The sequence below is a fragment of the Salvelinus namaycush genome, chromosome 36 (assembly GCF_016432855.1).
Source record: "Salvelinus namaycush isolate Seneca chromosome 36, SaNama_1.0, whole genome shotgun sequence".
Taxonomy (NCBI): Eukaryota; Metazoa; Chordata; class Actinopteri; order Salmoniformes; family Salmonidae; genus Salvelinus; species Salvelinus namaycush.
This window is the reverse complement of record NC_052342.1, coordinates 15,262,835-15,279,453: the sequence shown is the minus strand read 5'-3', so window position 1 is coordinate 15,279,453 and position 16,619 is coordinate 15,262,835.

Here is a 16,619-nt window from a genome sequence, read left to right as displayed (position 1 = left end):
CTGGCCTACTTCATTTTGAAGTAGAAAATATGACATTCACAGAAGTATGTGTTTTTATTAGTAAACATGAAAAGGCTTCCAATATATTGAATGTTTTGACGTTTTCCTTTTAGCAGGGACCCCTTTTCAACAAAGCCACTATGGGAATCCTCATTCCAACACCTCAGACCAACAGGTTAGCAGGATCAATTGTACTGTATTAAGAGTGAGTCTGGAGAAGTTTGTTAAAGCAAAAGATTACAGCATTAGAATTGACCCAAAGTCTGATTTGAGTGAGTCTGTGTTTCATCCCCACAGCTCCACGGTGACGATGATGGCCTGAACTATGCTGCGCTGAAGTTCACTGACAAGAAGAGTACCAAGCCCAGGAGACAGAGGAGAGAACAGAGAGAGGAAGAAACCATCTACTCTGGTGTGAGTCATCAAGTCAGGATGTGACAGTCCTCCAATCAGCATAATTTTAAGTTCAGCCCTACTGACCTCCTTTTTGAGCTTGACTGTGTCCGTGTGACTTGGCTATTTTGTACTTTCCTCATTTGTTGTAAAATGTAGTAGTCGGGCCAAGCTGAAGAGACTGTCACTGCATTGCCATACTCTCCTAATATCAATGTAGAATCATTCAGATGCAGACCATAATTGTTCAGCAAGTGTGAAAGCTGATACTAGGATGGTTTCAGAAGTCTCAAATACTCACCAATAGTGGCTGAGGTTGACTGACTGGATACATTTGCTTTTACAAAAAGAAGTTTAGCACAAATTACTGTATGTTTAATTTGCAAATGTCTGAACTCTTCCTTTCGATGATAATGGTTGTAACATGGAACTCTGTAACATGCCTTTATGCTTGTGTGATATTTCAATAAACATGTTTTTATTTCCAGCGTTTAATGACTTGCCAAATTCTTACCACTTATTTGTACGAGGTAATCTTATTAGTGTTTTGTGAAGATCGTTGACAAAATGACAAATAAATCCCACTTTGTAACACAATAAAAATGAAGACATCCAATGTTAGTGTAGACTTTCTATAGGCGTTGTATGTACTACTAGTCTCAGAAACCAACTCAAATAATGAAAAAATACAAAGCAGTAACTCTGACTTTACACCATTTGAAGATAAATATCACAACTTTTTGAAAGCGTAAGCATTTCAAAGAGAAACTCATCATTGATTCATCAATGAATACAGACTGTATCAAATCAAATGTATTTATAAAGCCCTTCTTACATCAGCTGATATCTCAAAGTGCTGTACAGAAACCCAGCCTAAAACCCCAAACAGCAAGCAATGCAGGTGTAGAAGCACGGGGGCTAGGAAAAACTCCCTAGAAAGGCCAGAACCTAGGAAGAAACCTAGAGAGAAACCAGGCTATGAGGGGTGGCCAGTCCTCTTCTGTCTGTGCTGTGTGGAGATTATAACAGTACATGGCTAAGACGTTCAAATGTTCATAGATGACCAGAAGGGTCAAATAATAATAATCACAGTGGATGTCGAGGGTGCAACAGGTCAGCACCTCAGGAGTAAATGTCAGTTGGCTTTTCATAGCCGATCATTCAGAGTATCTCTACCGCTCCTGCTGACTCTAGAGAGTTGAAAACAGCAGGTCTGGAACAGGTAGCACGTCCGGTGAACAGGTCCGGGTTCCATAGCCGCAGGCAGAACAGTTGAAACTGGAGCAGCAGCACAGCCAGGTGGACTGGGGACAGCAAGGAGTCATCAGGCCAGGTAGTCCTGAGGCATGGTCCTCCGAGAAAGTGAGAGAAAGAAAGAATTGGAGAGAGCATTCTTAAATTCACACAGGACACCGGATAAGACAGGAGAAATACTCCAGATATAACAGACTGACCCTAGCCCCCCGACACATAAACTATTGCAGCATAAATACTGGAGGCTGAGACAGGAGGGGTCGGGAGACGATACCCCCGGACAGGGCCAAACAGGCAGGATATAACCCAGCATAGCCCCCACATCCCTAGAGGGATATCTTCAACCACCAACTTACCATCCTGAGACAAGGCCAAGTTTAGCCCACAAAGATCTCCGCCATGGCACAACCCAAGTTGGGGCACCAACCCAGACAGGAAGATCATGTCAGTGACTCAACCAACTCAAGTGACGCACCCCTCCTAGGGATGGCATGGAAGAGCACCAGTAAGCCAGTGACTCAGCCCCTGTAATAGGGTTAGAGGCAGAGAATCCCAGTGGAGAGAGGGGAACCGGCCAGGCAGAGACAGCAAAGGCGGATCGTTGCTCCAGTGCCTTTCCGTTCACCTTCACACTCCTGGGCCAGACTACACTCAATCATAGGACCAACTGAAGAGATGAGTCTTCAGTAAAAACTTAAAAGTTGAGACCGAGTCTGCGTCTGTCACAAGGGTAGGCAGACCATTCCATAAAAATGGAGCTGCCTCCAGCTGTTTGCTTAGAAATTCTAGGGACAGTTAGGAGGCCTGCGTCTGTGACCGTAGCATACATGTAGGTATGTACGGCAGGACCAAATCGGAAAGATATAGGTAGGAGCAAGCCCATGTAATGCTTTGTAAGTTAGCTGTAAAACCTTGAAATCAGCCCTTGCCTTAAAAGGAAGCCAGTGTAGAGATGCCAGCACTGGAGTAATATGATCAATTTTTTTGGTTCTAGTCAAGATTCTAGCAGCCGTGTTTAGCACTAACTGAAGTTTATTTAGTGCTTTATCCGGGTAGCCGGAAAGTAGAGCATTGCAGTAGTCTAACCTAGAAGTGACAAAAGAATGGATACATTTTTCTGCATAATTTTTGGACAGAAAGTTTGATTTTTGCAATGTTACGTTGATGGAAAAAAACTGTCCTTGAAACAATCTTGATATGTTCGTCAAAAGAAAGATCAGGGTCCAGAGTAATGCCAAGGTCCTTCAGGGTTTTCTTTGAGACGACTGTACAACCATCAAGATAAATTGTCAACAGAAGATCTCCTTGTTTCTTGGAACCTAGAACAAGCATCTCTGTTTTGTCCGAGTTTAAAAGTAGAACATTTGCAGCCATCCACTTCCTTTGGTCTGAAACACAGGCTTCCAGCGAGGGCAATTTTGGGGATTCACCATGTTTCATCGAAATGTACAGCGGTGTGTCATCTGCATAGCAGTGAAAGTTAACGTTATGTTTTCCCGAATGACATCACCAAGAGGTAAAATATATAGTGAAAACAATAGTGGTCCTAAAAAGGAACCTTGAGGAACACTGAAATTTACAGTTGATTGGTCAGAGGACAAACCATCCACAGAGACAAACTGATTCTTTCCCACAGATAAGATCTAAACCAGGCCAGAACTTGTCCGTGTAGACCAATTTGGGTTTCCAATCTCTCCAAAAGAATGTGGTGATCGATGGTATCAAAAGCAGCACTATGGTCTAGGAGTACGAGGACAGATGCAGAGCCTCGGTCTGACGCCATTAAAAGGTAATTTACCACCTTCACAAGTGCAGTCTCAGTGCTATGATGGGGTCTAAAACCAGACTGAAGCGCAACAGCTGCTGCGCAACAGCTTTTTCTAAAAATGTTGAGAGGAATGTGAGATTCGATATAGGCCGATAGTTGTTTATATTTTCTGCGTCAAGGTTTGGCTTTTTCAAGAGATGCTTTATTACTGCCACCTTTAGTGAGTTTGGTACACATCCGGTGGATAGAGAGCCGTTTATTATGTTCAACATAGTAGGGCCAAGCACAGGAAGCAGCTCTTTCAGTAGTTTAGTTGGAATAGGGTCCAGTATGCAGCTTGAAGGATTAGAGGCCATGATTATTTTCATCATTGTGTCAAGAGATATAGTACTAAAACACTTGAGTGTCTCCCTTGATCCTACGTCCTGGCAGAGTTGTGCAGACTCCGGACAACTGAGCTTTGGAGGAATATGCAGATTTAAAGAGGAATCTGTAATTTGATTTCTAATTATCATGATCTTTTCCTCAAAGAAGTTCATGAATTTATCACTGCTGAAGTGAAAGCCATCCTCTCTTGGGGAATCCTGCTTTTTAGTTAGCTTTGCGACAGCATCAAAAATAAATTTTGGATTGTTCTTATTTTCCTCAATTAAGTTGTACAAATAGGATGATCGAGCAGCAGTGAGGGCTCTTCGATACTGCCCGGTTACTGTCTTTCCAAGCTAGTTGGAAGACTTCCAGTTTGGTGTGGCGCCATTTCCTTTCCAATTTTCTAGAAGCTTGATTCAGAGCTCGGGTATTTTCTGTATACCAGGGAGCTAGTTTCTTATGACAAATGTTTTTTGTTTTTAGGGATGCGACTGCATCTAGTGTATTGCTCAAGGTTAAATTGAGTTCCTCAGTTAGGTGGTTAACTGAATGGTTGTACTCTGACGTCCTTGGGTAGGCGGAGGGAGTCTGGAAGGGCATCTAGGAATCTTTGGGTTGTCCGATAATTTATAGCACGACTTTTGATGATCCTTGGTTGGGGTCTGAGCAGATAATTTGTTGCGATTGCAAACGTAATAAAATGGTGGTCCGACAGTCCAGGGTTATGAGGAAAAATATTAAGATCCACAACATTTATTCCACAGGACAAAACTAGGTCCAGAGTATGACTGTGGCAGTGCGTAGGTCCGGAGACATGTTGGACAAAACCCATTGAGTCGATGACGGCTCCGAAAGCCTTTTGGAGTGGGTCTGTGGACTTTTCCATGTGAATATTAAAAAATGTCAATTAGAATATTATCTGCCATGACTAGAAGGTCCAATAGGAATTCAGGGAACTCACTGAGGAACGCTGTATATGGCCAAGGAGACCTGTAAACAGTAGCTATAAAAAGTGATTGAGTAGGCTGCATAGATTTCATGACTAGAAGCTCAAAAGACAAAAACGTTGTTCTGTAACTGTATGTAAGTTGGGAATCCTGTCTAAGAATCATTTACACTTATGGAGACAGTAGTGATCAGTGTGAGAAGAGCCCTGAGGCTGGATCTCCTACACAGAGCTGTGTCTACAACCTCCCCAAGTGTCACGTTCCTGACCTGTTTTCTGTTAATTTTGTATGTGTTTAGTTGGTCAGGGCGTGAGTTGGGGTGGGCATTCTATGTTTTGTGTTTCTATGTTTAGGTCAGGTGTAATTAGCCTTATATGGTTCTCAATCAGGGACAGGTGTTTGACGTTTCCGCTGATTGAGAACCATATAAAGGTAGGCTGTTCACACTGTTTGTTTGTGGGTGATTGTCTTCTGTGTCTGTGTATGTTGCACCACACGGGACTGTTTCGGTTTGTTCGTTCGTTTGATGTAGTCTGTTCCTGTTCGTGAGTTCTTCGTGTATTTATGTAAGTTCCATGTTCAGGTCTGTCTACGTCGTTTTGTTATTTCGTAGTTTGTTGAAGTGTTTTCGGTTTTCGTCTTAACTTTAATAAACTTCGTTATGTTAAACCATCACGCTGCGCTTTGGTCCAATCCCTACTCCTCCTCTTCGTCTGAAGAGGAGGAGGACACCCGTTACACCAAGAGGAACCTCAGCCTCTCTGATTCTGGGCCTTATAACTGTGCTGCGGCCTCATGTGGGGAGATATTATTTGGGAATGGGACGAAGCTGGACATTGACCGTAAAATTATATTATATATAATATTTCTGACATTTCTGAAAATCTCAAACATACTTTCACATTGCTGAGAGTAAATTGCTTGTATGGTTGAACAACATTTCCTGAATCTCCTCTATCACTGTCTGTATTTCCACAGATGGTTGTAAGGAGGACCAGGTTCTCTTGGTGTACTGTCTGGGTGTAGCGTTGGCTCTTTGTGTCATCATCATCATTGTCCTTGGTTGTGTTATGTATAAGATGACCAAGAATACATCTTTGCTGTGCAGAGGTAAGCGTTATCATTGCCCACAATATATATAGAATGGTGCCGGAGAGGATGGCTGACGTTTTACGTGTTCCTAACCAACTGTGTTATTTTGTTTGTTTTTTTGCGTTGTATGGAACTTGTTTTTTAAATTATTTTGTACAAAATGTTGCTGCTACCGTCTCTTCTGACCAAAAATTGTTTCTGGACATCAGAACAGCGATTACTCACCACTGTAACGATCGTCGTATAGAGGAGAAGGAGAAGACCAAGGTGCAGCGTGGTAAGTATTCATAATTCCTTTTAATGAATACGAATACTAGAACAAAACAACAAAAACGATAAACGAACAGTTCTGCAAGGTGACATACACTAAACAGAAAACAATCACCCACAACTCAAAGTGGGAAAACAGGCTACCTAAATTTGGTTCTCAATCAGAGACAACGATAGACAGCTGCCTCTGATTGAGAACCACACACGGCCAAACACAAAGAAATAGACAACATTGAACACCAGACATAGAATGCCCACCCAAACTCACGCCCTTACCAACCAAAATAGAGACATAAAAAGGATCTCTACGGTCAGGGCGTGACAGTACCCCCCCCCCCCAAAGGTGCGGACTCCGGCCGCAAAACCTGAACCTGTAGGGGAGGGTCTGGGTGGGCATTTCACCGTGGTAGCGGCTCTGGTGCGGGACGTGGACCCCGCTCCACCTTAGTCTTGGCCCACTTAGGTGGCGCCTCTGGAGCGGGGACCCTTACCGCCGACCCCGGACAGGAGGGTGACTCTGGCTGCTCCGGACAGGAGGGCGACTCTGGCTGCTCCGGACAGGAGGGAGACTCTGGCTGCTCCGGCCAGGAGGGAGACTCTGGCTGCTCCGGCCAGGAGGGAGACTCTGGCTGCTCTGGACAGGAGAAGGAGCCTCCAGCGGACACGCTGGAGGCTCCGGAATAGAGGGCGTCGCTGGAGGTTCCGCACTAGAGGGTGACGCTGGAGGCTCCGGACTAGAGGGCGACGCTGGAGGCTCCGGACTAGAGGGCGTCGCTGGAGGCTCCGGACTAGAGGGCGACGCTGGAGGCTCCGGACTAGAGGGCGTCGCTGGAGGCTCCGGACTAGAGGGCGTCGATGGAGGCCTCGTGCCATAACTCCTCACTGGAGGCTTCGTGCCATGGATCCTCACTGGAGGCTTCGTGCCATGGATTATCACTGGAGGCTTCGTGCCATGGATTATCACTGGAGGCTTCGTGCCATGGATCATCACTGGAGGCTTCGTGCCATGGATCATCACTGGAGGCTTCTTGCCATGGATCATCACTGGAGGCTTCGTGCCATGGATCATCACTGGAATGGAGAGACACACAGGAGGCCTGGCTCTGGGAGAAGTCACAGGACTCACCAGGCTGGAGAGACATGCAGGACACACATATGTTAAATTAGGGTTGGACTGAAAACCTACAGGACAGTACATCTCCAGGAAGACGGTTGGGCAGCCCTGCCCTAGACCCACTCCAATTTGCATACAGCCCTAACAGATCCAAAGATGATGCAATCTCTATTGCACTCCACAATGCCCTTTCCCACCTGGACAAAAGGAATGCTATTCATTGACTACAGCTCAGCGTTCAACACCATAGTCCCCTCAAAGCTCATCACTAAGCTAAGGACCCTGGGACTAAACACCTCCCTCTGCATCTGGATCCTGGACTTCCTGACGGGCCACCCCCAGGTGGTAAGGTTAGGTAACAACACATCCGCCACGCTGATCCTCAACACGGGGGGGGGCCCTCATAGGTGCGTGGTCAGTCTCCTCCTACACTCCCTGTTCACTCATGACTGCTCGGACAGGCATGACTCCAACACCATCATTAAGTTTGCAGATGACACAACAGTGGTAGGCCTGATGACCGACAATGACGACAGCCTACGGGGAGGAGGTCAGAGACCTTGCCGTGTGGTGCCAGGACAGTAGTGGCGGAGCAGGTTGAGAGCTTGAATTTCCTTGGCATCCACATCACCAACAAACTAACATTGTCCATGCACACTAAGACAGTCGTAAAGAGGGCACAACAAAACCTATTTCCCCTCAGGAGACTGAAAAGATTTGGCATTGGTCCTCAGATCTTCAAAATGTACTACAGCTGCACCATCGAGAGCATCCTGACTGGTTGCATCACTGCCTGGTATGCCAACTGCTCGGCCTTCAACCACAAGGCACTACAGAGGGTAGTGCGTACGGCCCAGTACATCACTGGGGCCAAGCTTCCTGCCATCCAGTACCTCTATATCAGGCGGTGTCAGAGGAAGGCCCTAAGAATTGCAAAGACTCCAGCCACCCTAGTCATAGACTGTTCTCTCTGCTACCGCATGGCAAGCGGTACCGGAGCGCCAAGTCTAGGTCCAAGAGGCTTCTAAACAGCTTCTACCCAAAAGCCATAAGACTCTGGAACATCAAATCAAATGGCTACCCAGACAATTTGCATTGCCCCCTCCTCCAGCCACCTCCTCCCCAACCCCCCCCCCCCCCCCCCCCCCCCCCCCTTTTTTTATACTGCTGCTACTCTCTGTTATTATCTATGCATAGTCACTTTAATAACTCTACCTTTATGTCCATATTACCTCAATTACCAAGACTAACTGGTGCCGCCTCACATTGACTCTGTACCGGTAGCCCCTGTATATAGCCTCACTATTGTTATTTTACTGTTGCTCTTTAATTATTTGTTACTGTTATTTCTTATTCTTACTTTCTTTTAGGTATTTTTAAAAATTTTATTTAATTTTTTAAACTGCATTGTTTGTTAGGGCTTGTAAGTAAGCATTCACTGTAAGGTCTACAGTGTATTCGGTGCATGTGACAAATACAATTTGATTTGATATGCTTAAACTGTTGGTGCAGTATACGTTAAATGTTTTAGTCATGAAAATGGGTTAATTCATTGTATGATGATGATGATGATGATGATGACGATGATGATTCCACCATGTGTTCGTCTACAGGAACGTACCCCTCAGTCAAGTACTACTTCAGTCCCCAGTTCTCATCACCAGGAAGACAGACATAACACTTGTCCAGCTGCTGCTGATTCAATGTATTTTTTCTTCATTCAAATATGAAAATAGGCATTTACCTATAGGTGTTGTTGCACTATAAATACTTTTGTCTGATGAACACTTATTTTTGTTATTCCTCTCAGGATCAAGATGCTGACACAATCCATGACGCCACAAGAAAGTAAACGCCCGGAGACAGAAGGTCGCCATGCAGAGGGACACTGTTTACTCTGGAGTGAGATGACAAAACATGGACAGAAACGTAGACCTTTGCTCTTTAATAACTTGCATTGATTTTGTGTTTTCTACACTATATGTATTACTATGGCTTTTCATTGTAGGTTACAATTACTTGTATTCTGTCAAGCTCCTTTTAACATTGATGCTGTTGTGCCTTTTAGATCAAATTAAACGTTCAACTGTTTCATATAGAGATATTGTTTGATTTGATATTTTTCTCTGTCCTTAAATTTCATCTACAGATTCAGTTTGCAACAACCATATTAGGCTGATGCTCAATGTAACAAAGCTATATTTGGATGCATAATGCACTGTGAATATGCATCTATTGACTGGTGATTTAGTTTTTCTCAAACTCTTTTTTAACTGTATCCTGAAAACATCTCTGTGGTGTTCTGAATACCCTAAATAGATTTAACACTCAGCTAAACTCATCTCTAACCTCCAGCAATGACTGTCAGTCCTCACCATGTGCTCTCTACACACACCTCGTTGCATCTAAACCACAAACAACCATGTCACTAAGAGCGCAACTCACTCTCTTCATGAGAAAAGCCTGAACTAAAAATACAAATATTATAATTTGAACAGTATATTGTTGAGAGACTGATTTAAATATGAAGTGCACATTGTGATTTGGCCGTTTTCAGAAACCGTTGACAAAATCTTAACGTATAATTCCAAATTGCAGGATTGCAATTCATTTATCTTTCAATAGGGAGCAGCAGTGTTTATGGAAGTCCCCTGTGGCAGCTTCACCAGTAGAGTCACAGCAACTTTTAGAAGTCAAGAAAATGTTCAAATTGTTTACAAATTTTATAAAGAATCGTTGAAAACGTACTATCCTGTGATAGTTGATGTGTGTAGTCATAATATCTGTCAACAAAGGCCCAACAAAGACACTGTGTGGCTGTGAAGAATCTATAACAAGGTAATATATACATTTATTACTTACATATTACACATCTGTATCATGTTATGAATCCATTTCAGAATCATAGAGTCACTTGTATCAAACAGGCTAGTTATTCATCATCACTGGATCATTACTACTAACATCAACTAAGTTATTATTAAGTGTAGCTTAGTTACCAGGAGGAGCAACACAATCATTCAAAATGAAATGGGCAAAAAATGGGTCTCTATATGACGAAGACAATGACTCGTGTTTGTGTCTAGTTTTGTATTGAGTTCCAGGGAGTAGTTGAATAGGTATGGGAGACAACCTATTTATTCAAGTCCTCTCTCTGCACTGTGTTGTCCTCTTTTAGTTGTGTTGATAGCATGTCACTCACACCCACCCCCACACAACAAGTTCACAGGTACTCTGCAGTCTTCTCTAAGCCCAAGATGAGTCCATATCTACGCTTTGGTCAGGTGGGCCTGCTGGCTTTGTGCACACAGGACCCTGCTAACTGTCTCTGTGTCTCTATGTGGTTTTCAGCAGGATGTCTATGTGGTGTCACTGTTGTTCTCACTGTCTTTACTTGTTGTTCATGTTGCCCCTGACAGCTTACAGCCACAACAAAACAGTTATTTATTAAACTGACTGAAATATATATTTAGTTATCTGAAATCAGTTACAAACCACAAATAACTGCTAATGAACCCTATCTGAACCCTCTAAGTTAAGCACCTCATGTATGATGCAGCACCATCTATTCTAACTTGTGGTCCAGGGGGGAGGGGCATTTTGTGATGATGTCATGGAAGAACTTTCAGTACATTCTCAAACAGACATGTCTTGTGAAGCACAAAAACTAATGCAGGTTCCTCTGTCTGAATGAGACCAATAGAGGAGGATCCTCCTTCTGATAAATTGCTTCCTTTTAGAACCACACTAACCACAGAGTAAAACACACTAGATAAAGTGTGTCACATTAGCTGAGTGGCTGGGGTATCCAATCAGGCATGCACTATCAGGTGTTACACTTAGTGAATGTTTCTGTGAATGATATACAAGGAATGGAAGACTGACATGGACTTGTTTCATTGTGTAGGTGTTTACACTTCTCATGTTCACTCTTGTACATACACTATATATACAAAAGTATGTGGACAGTATGGTGGAACAAATGCAAGATTATTTTATAATTCTTCTATTGCATCAAATGGTTGTGTTATGCAACAGAATAGAGTATTCTTATAACTATTGTGTGTGTGTTCTACTGAGGATGGGCCTCTGGGAGATAACACTGACAGGAGATTTACAATGTCTTTTGGGTGATAAAACCTGAAGAGCATTCCAGAGCATGAGTTAATGTTTCTGTTATATATGGTACCAGGGAGAGATGGTTCCAGTTTGGAGTCGGAGAGACAGACACTGGTCTATACAATGAAAACTGTTGACCCAGCAGATACTGTCTGCTATGTATTATATCTTTCATACAAATCTTAACCTTGTGACCCATTCTATATATCTATTGTTTGTCATGTAGGTTGAAAAAGGTGCATCTTGGCTATAAAATACCTTTGTACTTTTGTCTCAGGGCTGTCAACGAATCATTTGATTGTGAATCGTCGACCAGCCATGACCAGCCATCATTATCGTAGAGCACTCAATCGATTCACTTTATATGTTTGCATTGTATTGACCTGCTCCCTTATTAATAAGTTATTAAAGATTTAATTTAAGTACAACTCTGACTTGTGTGATAAGTTTGTCTCTCCTCATTTGATAGTAAAGAAATTAACCACAACAGCCTTTCAAATGAATGGATTTGGCTATTTCAGCCACTGAGCCTTACTAAAGAGCTCAGTGACTTTCAACGTGGCACCGTCATTGGATGCCACCTTTCCAACAAGTCAGTTAGTCAAATGTCTCCCCTGTTAGAGCTGGCTCGATCCACTGTAAGTGCTGTTATTGTGAAGTTGAAACATCTAGGAGCAACAATGCTCAGCCGCTGTGTGGTAGGCCACACAAGCTCACAGAACGGGACCGCCAGGTGCTGATGCGCATAGTGCTTAAAAATCGTCTGTCCTCAGTTGCAACACTCACTACCGAGTTCCAAACGGCCTCTAGAAGCAGTCAGCACCCGACGTTAGCCCAAGAACTGTTCGTCGGGAGCTTCATGTAATGGATTTTCATGCCACGCTTCGGCTGGAGTTGTGTAAAGCTTGCAGCCATTGGACTCTGGAACAGTGGAAACACGTGCTCTGTAGTGATTAACCACGCTTCACTATCTGGCATTCCAACGGACTAATCTGTGTTTGGAGGATGCCAGGAGAACGCTAAATGCCCCAATTTATAGTGCCAACTGTAAAGTTTTGTGGAGGAGGAAAAATGGTCCGGGTCTGTTTGTCATGGTTCGGGCTAGGTCCTTTAGTTCCAGTGAAGGGAAATCTTAACGCTACAGCATACAATAACATTCTAGATTATTCTGTGCTTCCAACTTTGTGGCAAAAGTTTGGGGAAGGCCCTTTCCTATTTCAGCATGACAATGCCAATGTGCACAAAAAGATGTCCATACAGAAATTGTTTTTCGAGATAGTTGTGTGGAAGAACTTGACTGGCCTGCACAGAGATCTGATCTCAACCCCATCAAACAGCTTTGAGAGGAATTGGAACGCCGACTGCGAGCCAGGCCTAAACGCCCAACATCAGATTACCAAACTTCAATAATGCTCTTGTGGCTGAATGGAAGCAAGTCCAAGCAGCAATGTTCCAACATCTAGTGGAAAGCCTTCCCAGAAGTGTGGAAGCTGTTATAGCATCAAAGGGGTCACCAACTCAATAATAATGGCCATGATTTTGGAATTAGATATTTGACAAACAGGTGTCCACATACCTTTGGCAATGTAGTTTAATTATTGATTTGCAGTATCGGCTACCGCCCATAGCAATATAGTGGAGTGATACAGTATACACTGAGTATACCAAATATTAGGAACACCTTCCTAATATTTAGATGCGCACCCCCCCCCCCCCCCCCGACCCTTTTGCCCTCAGAACAGCCTCAATTCTTCTCTGCATGGACTCTAGAAGGTGTCGAAAGCCTTCCACAGGGATGCTGGCCCATGTTGACTCCAATGCTTCCCACAGTTGTGTCAAGTTGGCCGGATGTCCTTTGGGTGGTGGACCATTCTTCATACACATAGGAAATTGTTGAGTGTGAAAAGCACAAATCTTGACACAAACCGATGCGCCTGGCACCCACCACCATACCCCGTTCAAAGGCACTTACATCTTTTGTCTTTCCTAATCACCCTCTGAATCACACAATTCATGTCTCAATTATCTTAAGGCCTAAAAATCCTTCTTTAACCTGTCTCCTCCCCTTAGTCTACCCTGATTGAAGTGGATTTAACAAGTGACATCAGTAAGGGATCATAGCTTTCCCCTGATCAGTCTATGTCATTTAAAGAGCAATTGTATTATTTCATATTGTGACGTTGATCCACAGATGGAAATCCTGGTCTTCTCTCCATCATAAGAACTGGAGTTCTCCTCTGCTGTCTGACCATCATCTACCTCACCAGGAAATAGATAAAGCTAAGAACGGGGTCAATAGATTATAGATGGGTTTTGGAGTAAAGTAGGAGATACTGTATCATCACTATACTTTGTAAATTATGATTTATAGAGATTGCTTATTTACTCGTTTTGCTTTAAAAAAAATATTAGCCTGCGACTTCTAATTCAATTGATCATCATCATCCTTCATTATACTGTATGTGTTAATTGATTGAACTGTTCTCCTAAAATCCCTGTGTACAGGATGCACCTTCTTTTTGAATGAATAAATATCTATTTGAACAACTGATATGGACAAAAATAGACTCCTTCCATGTCTTGGGTTCTGTACATAAAGTGTGTCTGCATGAATGTCTGTCCACAGGGCTTCTGCAGAGACAACCTTGACCTGTGAGCTCAAGACAAGGCCGTCTCTTTGCTTTGTATAGGCCTGGTTGACCTTTCACCCACTATGTGGTTCCAGCTGGATGTCTATATGGTGTCAGTCATTTACTCTTTTTCGTCGTTGTTCACTCCCATGACAATTTGAAACACAACTCCACTGATATACTGTATGTCATGTAGACTAATACAGTATCTTATCACTTACAAGATCATAAGTTTTATAAATTATTGAACTGTAGTCATTAGTTGACAGAGTGTAGAGTAGAAGGTGTATCCAGGCAACAGCCAAGAGCCCTACCCACCCAGTTACAAACCCTGACTCCTACTAAACTCTCAGGTGTGACACTTAATGTTTCGGTGAATGATAGTGAAAGTAAGACTGACATGAAATCAGTGGTGTAAAATAATTAAGTAAAAAATACTTTAAAGTACTACTTAGGTCGTTTTTTGGGATATCTGTACTTTACTTACCTTTTTATATTTTTGAAAACTTTTACTTTTACTTAAACTACATTCCTAAAGAAAATAATATACTTTTTACTCCATTCGTTTTCCCTAACACCCAAAAGTACTTGTTACATGATGAATGCTTAGTAGGACAGGAAAAAGGTCCAACTCACGCACATATCAAGAGAACACGTGGTCATCCTTATTGCCTCTCATCTGGCAGATTCACTAAATATAAATGCAGTGCTTGTAAATGATGTCTGAGTGTTGGAGTGAACCCCTGACTATCCGTAAATGTAAAAAAAAAAGGGAAAAAAAGGGTGCCGTCTGGTTGGCTTAACACAAGTAAGGGAAGTCCCCCCCCAATTGTACAAAATAACATGGCAACTTATTGGCACCGAGCGGACCATATACACGATGGGATTGTGTGGGATTTCATATTACATCCGGCGCTGTTTCGTCCAAAGTTGATGGCAAATGCCATATTGTAAATGAGCTGTGTAACACCCCAAAAATCCTATAGTGGGCGAGTGTTTTCTATCTAAATTTTTCATAGGCCTTTTGTAACGCAAGTCAAGACCCAAGAGTAAAATTTTGAGATTTTGAAAGTTTTGGCAAAAATTTATAACCCCCTTAAAAAAGTGCTTTCTGGACCTTTTTTCGAAATTCTTTCGAGTTTTATGTCAATTACACATGTGTAAGAACTGTATGAAAATACTTTTGTCAAATTTTATTAACATAATTTTTTGGACATTTTTATTTGGACTTAAGGAATTTGTTTTGTGCATTTGGAATGTGATTTCATAGGAAGTCAAAAGTCAAAAGTCAAAAATGTCAAAATTTTGGAAAAAACGTATCACCCCCTTTAAAAAAGTGCTTTCTGGACCGTTTTTCGAAATTCTTTCAATTTTTATGTCAATTACACATGTGTAAGAACTGTATGAAAATACTTTTGTCAAATTTTATTAACATAATTTTTAGGACATTTTTATTTGGACTTAAGGAATTTGTTTTGTGCATTTGGAATGTGATTTCATAGGAAGTCAAAAGTCATAAGTCAAAAATGTCAAAAATTTGGAAAAAACATATCACCCCCTTTAAAAAAGTGCTTTCTGGACCGTTTTTTGAAATTCTTTTGAGTTTTATGTCAATTACACATGTGTAAGAACTGTATGAAAGTACTTTAGTCACATTTTATTATCATAATTTTTTATAAATGTTTACTTGTACTTAAGGAATATGTTTTGTGCATTTGGAATGTGATTTCATAGGAAGTAAAAAATGTCAAAAATTTGGAAAAAACGTATCACCCCCTTCATAGTCGAAAATAACTTTTTTTTTTTAAAGGCCAAAATGAAGCATTTAAAACTGTATTGAAAATCGTGTGTGGTAACCCAAAACATGAAACAGAATATTTTTTGACTTTTTTTGAAAACCTCCATAAATCACTCAGGCCAGCACCCATTGATTTTTGCCCGTAGTATAGTGCTCCCAGAGCGGGTATGGAAGTCTGGATCCCCCCTAAAAGCATTTAAGGCTCTGTGTGTCTTTAAGCACCATACTTTTTCATTCCATCCTTGCTGTGTGTGTCTGTGTGTGTGTGTGTGAGCTTTTCTTTGACATCTGATTAGAGAAATGACTGATTTACACTTCATGAGGGTTGCCTAATCACACACTTAAAGTTTTGGAAAGATCTGACTTTTTTAACCCTTTGAAACAGCACCTATGACCCCATTTTAAGGCACTTCCGGTTGGCACAGGAAGCTATAAGTAAACACCTATCCTGATCGGGGTATGCTTTTACAGAATCCTGAGTTTTAAGTCTATACGTTAAGAACTGACTGATTTACACAGGGTTGAATGCACTATATATCACAAACTGCTGGTTGGGTAAAACACTTTTAGGGTGATTTTATCACTTCCGGTTGCTCCAGGAAGCTTAGAATCAACACAGGTAGACCTCATAGTGGCTTGATGGATTGTCATTGAAGACAGGTTCATAAGACATTCATAACCCACATAGGGTTTATTTAAAGAATGCACGTTACATTTGCATATGATTCAACAGTGAAAAACATCACATCATATTGCAAACATAACACACTGTTGAATCATATTGCAAACACACACTGTTATATTTGCAATATGATGTGTTGAATCATATTGCAAACATAACACACAGTGTTACATTTGCAATATG